Below are 7,125 nucleotides of genomic sequence, written 5' to 3'. Positions count from 1 at the left end.
GAGGTCAGGGGTTCGATTTTTTTTTTTTCAACACGGAGAAACCCCGCGTCTACAAAAAATAGAAATATCAGCCGGCCGTGGCGGTGCGCGCCTGTAATCCCAGCTACCGAAGAAGAATCACTGGAAGCCGGGAAGCAGAGGTTTCAGTGAGCCGAGAGAGCGCCACTGCACCGCAGCCTCGGTGACCGAGCGAGAGAGACTCAGTCCGAAAAAAAGAAAAGAAGAAAAAAAAAAAAAGAACAGGCCCAAATGCTGCACTGTCAGTGAACGTTAGTGTTTCGGGTGTTTCGTTTTTATCTCTGTCTCTCTCTCTCTCTCTCTCTGTCTCTCTCTCCTCTCTCTCTCTCTCTCTCTCTCTCTCTCTCTCTCTCTCTCTCTCTCTCAATCTCTCTCTCTCTCTCTCTCTCTCTCTCGCTCCTCTCTCCTCCTCTCCTCCTCTCCTCCTCTCCCCTCTCCCCTCTAACTTTTATTTCTTGTTCGAAGACACATGTGCAAGAGTGTTATGTCATAGGTAAACTTAAACTTGTGACGGGGTGGGGGGGGGGGGTTCAGTGTTCAGTGTGCAGATGATTTCATCACCCGGATACTCAGCGCCGTGTCCGGTAGTTTTCGTGTTTTGTTTTTTTCCCGAAGCTGTCTCTCCTTCCACCCCTCCTCCCTGAAGTAGGCTCCCGCGTCTCCGGTCCCCCTCGTTCTGCCCACGCAAGAACTCTCATCTATGAGTTCCCAGTTGTAGATGAGAACAGGTGGTATTTAGCCGACGGTTGTTTTCATCTTCGGTGGTGGTGGTGGTGAAATAGGCATGACACTAAATGGACCCTTAGGACGCTCCCCTCCGTCCCCACCCCGCACCCCCTCCCCCCCCACACCCCCTCATTCCCGCACCCCCTCCTCCAACGCAAGAAAGGAAGAAAGACAGAAATGAAAGTAAGAGGTGAGCCTGCAAGGTGGCGGAGGCTGGGGATCTCAAAGGTGAGCAAGCGATGGGGGCCCGGGGATGTCTCGGCCGAGGTATCCAAAATAGGGGACCCACTTTCCAGCCCCAGCACACCCAGGAATCCTCAGCCGCAGCCAGCCTCTGGGTGGGGTTGCGCCTGTCAAAGCTTCTAAATGGAGAGAAGCCCAAGGCTATGGAAGGCATCAGCTCCAACTCCAGGAAGGGAATAGGGCTCTGTGCATATGAATGGGGCTTCAGAAGGCGGTGCCGCGGCTTCCAAAGCGATGCGCCTCGCCTCTCCTCGCCCAGAGCGAGACTCCGTCTGAAAAGAAATACACAAATCAATACTAAAAGAATTCATCCATCCATAATAAGAAAGAAAGAAAGAAAGAAAGAAAGAAAGAAAGAAAGAAAGAAAAGAAAGAAAGAAAGAAAGAAGGAAAGGAAGAAAGAAAGGAAGAAGAAAGAAAGAAAGAAAGAAAGAAGAAAGAAAGAAAAAGAAAGAAAGAAAGAAAGAAAGAAAGAAGAGAAAGAAAAAGAAAGAAAAAGAAAGAAAGAAAGAAAGAAAGAATCAGTCCAGCGGTCGTGGTCGTGAATCACTCCCCGGAGTCCAGGCGCAGTGGCTCACGCCCGTCACGCCAGCACTCTGAGACGCCGGGTCAGGAGGGTGGCAACAAAACGAGGAGACCCCGTCCGTGGAAAAACATTGAAAAATGAAGGCCGGGCGCGGTGGCTCACGCCCGTCATCCCAGCACTTCGGGAGGCCGGGAAGGGCGGATCGATCACCCGAGTTCGGGAGTTCGAGTCCAGCCCGAGCCACACGGAGAAGCCCCGCCTCCACTAAAAATACCACATCAGCCAGACGTGGCGGCGCCCGCCCGCCATCCCAGCTACTCGGGAGGCCGACGCGGGAGAATCGCTCGAACCCGGGAGGCAGAGGTTGCGGCGAGCCAAGATCGCGCCACCGCACCGCAGTCTAGGCAACCAGAGCGAAACTCTGTCTCGGGGGTGGGGGGAAAAAAAAAAACGGTCCGGGGACAGTGGCGCGTGCCCGTGGTCCCGGGTACCGTACTCTGGAGGCTGAGGCGGAAGGATCGCTCGAGTGCAGGAACGTCCACGCTGCAGTGAGTGAGCTACGCTACGACGGCACCACTGCCGGGGTGACAGAGTGAGATGCCGTCTCTAAATCAAGCAGTCCATCAGATCACCGGGAGGCGCTCCCCGTGTCTCACTCTCAAAGGGTGTCTCTTTAGGCCAAGCACGCACGGTGCCTCACGCCAGTCATCCCAGCACTTTGGGAGGCCGAGGCGGGAGGAAAGAAGGAAGGGAGGAAGGGAGTAAGGGAGGAAAGAAGAAAGGCAGGAAGGCAGTAAGGCATGAAAGAAAGAGGGGAAGAAGGAAAGGAAAAAGAAGAAAGAAAGAAAGAAGAAAAGAGAAGAAAAAAGAAGAAAAGAGAAGGGAAGAAAAGAAAGGAAAACGGGGAGGGGGCCTATGTCCTCGACCGGTGACCGCCCAGGTTACAGCGGGTCACGGCCGACCGACCGAAGCCTCGACCCGCGGGGCCTCAAGCGATCTTCTCCTCATCGCAGCCTCTCAGCCGCGACGACAGGCGGCCATCACCAGGCACAAGTCACCTTCTAATAATATTACGATTCTATCGAGACAGGGTCTCGCTGCGTCATCCAGGCCGGATCGCCGTGGCACGATCTCAGCTCATCGCAACCTCGGCCTCCCCGGTCGGAGCCACTCGCCCGCCCCAGTCTCCCGAGCAGTCGTGATCCCAAGCCCAGGCCACCAGGCCCGGCTCACCGTTCTATTTTTCAGAGAGACGGGGTTTCGCCGCGTCGGCCAGCGCGGTCGGTCTGGAACTCCCGGCCTGAAGCGATCCAGCCGCCTCGGCCTCCCAAAGTGCCGGAGTGACAGGCGTGAGCTACCGTGCCCGGCCCAGACCGTCTCGTTCATACATCATAGAGAAGGGGTTTCGTCAGCCGACGGGTGGAGGGCGGGGTGAGTTTCACTCAGCCTGCGTACCGGGGAAAGGGTAAGTGAGTGTGCTTTGTGAACTAGATACGGAAATCGTGTGTGTGTGTGTGACAGAGAGAGAGAGAGAGAGAGAGAGAGAGAGAGAGAGAGAGAGAGAGAGAGAGAGAGAGAGAGACCGACGAATTCCACCATGAGGACCCGGAAACGGTGTCCGATTTGGGTCCCCGTGTAGTCACCTGTCTGTGTGTAGGTGACTGAGGATTCCACAAATGAAGGTCAGCAGTATCTATGGAGCTGTTTCTCCCTCTCATGCGTCTCATCCGTGTGGTGGAGAAAGGGGAGAAAAGTGGTCGTGACGGGAAGTCGTCTTCACGCCCGAGGAAGCCGAAGGCAGGCCGAGGGGAAGGAGGGCATCCCACGTGACAGCTCCACCCCCGCGCACCCTTTCCAACGCCGGGGCCGCCGGTCCACCCCGTACGACAACCCACCCCCAAGAACAGCACGGTCCGGAGCGGTCCAGTCTCATCCCATCCGGCCCACCCGGGGCATCCGGCGGAAGTGTTCGCCGGAGGGTCGGAAAGCAGCGTCCACGCGGTTCCCCCGGGGTCTCCCGGCAAAGGCCAGCCGGGGGAGGGTAGCGGGACGTGACGGGGGCTGGGGGCACGCGCCTCAGAGCTCCCCGGAAGGCGGCAGGTAGCCGGCGGGGGACGCCGAGCCAGAGACGTCCGGCGGGATCTAGATCCGGAAGCCGCGTCGGTCCTCTCCCACAGCTCTCCTACGGAAAATGCCACGGCGGCGGCGGGAGCCTCGGCCGGGGGAGAAGCGGGGACAAGGGGGAGAGGGAAGGAGGCCCTCGGGAGGATTCAGCCACGAAAACCCACTCAGCCAAGCTCCCTCCGTCTCTCGGGGTCCAAGGGACACCCCGGGAGACGGCAAGAGACACGTTCACTCCGTGCTTTTCACCTCCGTCTTTATTTTTTCCATCTTTTCCATTTTACAAGAGGTGCGCATCTCAACAACCAGACGGTGGGTGTGAGGGGAGAAGCGTCAAGGGCAGGAGTTGGAGACCAGCGTGAGCAACTGAGCAACACAAGTAGGAGAGCCCAGCTGAAAGAGATGAAAAAGGAGGAGGAGGAGGAGGACGAGGACGAGGACGAGGAGGACGAGGAGGACAGGGGGAGTGGGTGGGGGGAGGAGAAGGAAAGAAAAGAAAAGGAAAAAAGAAAAAGAAAAGCAACCACCAAGAAAGTTAAAATCGTCCAACGGTCGGAAGCTCAAGACCAGGCTGACCAAGACGGAGAAACCCCATCTGTACTAAAAATATAAAAGTCAGCCGGGCACGATGGCGCTTCCCCGTCATTCCAGCTCCTCAGGAAGGCCAAGGCAGGAGGATCACTCGAACCCGGGAGGCGGAGGTCGCAGCGAGCCGAGATCACGCCATCGTAGTCCACCCTGGGCGACTAGAGTGAAACTCCGTCTGGAGGGGGAGGGGGAGGGGGAGGGGGAGGGGGAGGGGAGAGATCGGTGAGACGCGTCTCAAAATTTTATCTGTTCGCATTCCGCGTGCGTAAAACGGAAAGAACCGACCCACGAGAAATACGACCAGAGCGTACCGTGCCCACGCGTGTCATCCCAGCACTCCGGGAGGCCGACGTGGAAGGATGGCCGGAGCGTGGACGTTTGAGATCACCTCGACGTGTGAGACGACACCTGCAATAATAATAATCATAGAAGTTTAAAAAGCGATCACGTGTGCCCAGAGCGTGGACAACAAAGCGAGAGCACACCCGTACTAAAAAGAAGACGATTGACAGACAGGCAGGCAGGCAGGCAGGCAGGCAGGCAGGCAGGCAGGCAGGCAACTATAGAATGAGCCAGGTGCAGCGTCTCACGCCTGTCACAGCAGCAGCGCGGGCGGCCGAGGCAGGCAGGCGGATCGCTCGAGAACAGGAGTCCGAGACCAGCCCGGGCCACACGACAGAACCCCAGACCCCATCTCACTCACATCCACACATACACAGATACCTGCCTCCCTACCTACGGAAAACGTGAGACATGAGAAAGAACATAAAAGTCACCCGGTGTGGTGGTGCCCACCCGTAGTCCCAGGGAACGGGGACGGGAGGGATGGGACGCGGGACGGCCAGTCGGTCGGACGGTCGGTGGAAATCGTCGAGGCTGGGGTGATCCCGGGCGACAGAGGCAGAGGAAGACCCCGCCGGGAAGGCAGGGAAGGAAGGAAACCAACGAAACAAGCAAGCAAACAATGAACATGACAATGACCTAGAATAACCCATGAGAATAAAGAAGCAAATAAGAGGGTACGAATAAAGCTAAAAGGTAAGGTAATGAAGATGACAATCCACCGTTTTCTCTCCAGCCCAGCCCAGCCCAGGTGGAGTGGAGGCGCGCGATCACAGCCCACGTTCGCCTCTGCCTCCCGGGCTTAAGAGATCCCTGTAGTCCCATCCCAGCTACTTGGGAGCCTGAGGTCACCAGAGCCCAGAGTGAGAAGATCAGGCAGGCCCCAAAAGAAAAGAAAATAAATACACGAACATTGTTAATCCATAATAAACGAAGGATATACATATACAGGTCTATGTAAATGACATGGGTTTTTACGTCATACACGTTCATCCATTAAAATTAACATCTATCCTATACACATGTATGAATGATGGAAATGTCTAGTTTCATCACTAGATATTTTCGTCGGTGTAGGTACGTGTCCGTGTGTCCATATCTACGTATCTATCTATCTAGATAGATATACGTATGCTCACACACAGCAGCGTGCAGAAAAGAAGATTGAAAACCAGAAGGAATCGGCCGGGCGCGGTGGCCGACACCCGTACTCCCGGCACGCTTTGGGAGGCCGAGGCGGGGGAGGGGGAGGGGTGGGGGGAATCGCTAGGTCAGGAGTTCGAGACCAGCCCGGCCAATATGGTGAAATTCCGTCTTCGCTCAAAATACAAAAACTGCTGTTCGCTTGAGAGCCCTGGAGGCAGCGGCGGCGCCGAGCCGAGGAGGCACCACCGCGCTCCAGCTCCAGCCTGGGCGACAGAGCGAGATTCCGTCTCCAGAAAGAAGGAAGAAGGAAAGAATGGGGGCGGCGGGGGACACACACACACACACACACACACACACACACACACACACACACACACACACACACACACACGACCAAAAAAAAAACAAGAGGGAGTATTACTGGCCGACGGCAACAGCGACTCCCTCCCTCTTAAAAGTCCCGCGGACGCAAACTCCAAATGGGGCAGAGAAAAATGTAGGAGAGGGAGTTCCGCGTGGTCCCAGCTCCACCGAAGGCCGAGGCCGGTGAAGGGCACCCGCGCGTGAACGGGGATCGGCGCCCTCGCAGCGATCCACCGCAGCCCGCGGAGGGAACGGCCAGCGGCCGGCCTGCCGGTCGACCCGGGACACGGCGGGCCGCCTGCCGAGTCCGGGGCTCGCGGGCGGCCGCCGATCGACCCCGGAGGTCCGAAACAGGAGCGGCCGCCAGCCGAGGTCGCCCGTGTGTGGAGACGCCCCGGGCCTCGCCGCCGCCCGCTTCCCGCCACCCTCGGAGGAAAGAGGGGGAAGGACGCGCGAGGGCCGGGACCCCGGGTGGGCGACCCCCTGGCCCGGGCGGCCACCCCCGGGACGGGGGCCGGCGGGCCACGGACCCGGCTCGGCGCGGCCGCCTCCGCGGCTCCCACCCACACTCCCCGAGCTCCGTCCCAGCCCGGAGCGGACGAGCCGCCCCGGCGGGGAACGGGGAGAAGGCGGGAGCCGAAGAAGCGGGGCGCGCCGACCGGGGACGCGCGCCCGCCCCCCCACAGCCCCGCCCCGCCCCGCCCCGCCCGTGGTCGGCGGGGAGGGAGGAAGACGAACGGACGGACGGACGGCGCCGGACGCGCACGCCCCGCCGGGCCCCGAGACCAGGCAGGCCCAATAAGAAAAGAAAATAAACGAAAATCGTTAATAAATAATAAACAAACGAAAGAAGGAAGGAAGGAAGGAAGGAAGGAAGGAAGGAAATACATATACAGGTATATGTAAATGAAATGGGATTTTATGTCATACATGTTCATACATGAACATCTATAATATAAGCATGTCTTAATTATGGAAATATATAGTTTTATCAGTAGATATTTTTGTCGGTGTATGTATATATGTATGTATGTACATATCTGTCTCTATCT

This window comes from Pongo pygmaeus, chromosome 23 (assembly GCF_028885625.2).
Source record: "Pongo pygmaeus isolate AG05252 chromosome 23, NHGRI_mPonPyg2-v2.0_pri, whole genome shotgun sequence".
Taxonomy (NCBI): Eukaryota; Metazoa; Chordata; class Mammalia; order Primates; family Hominidae; genus Pongo; species Pongo pygmaeus.
The sequence above is the reverse complement of the archived record's forward strand: the minus strand, read 5'-3'. Positions refer to the sequence as shown.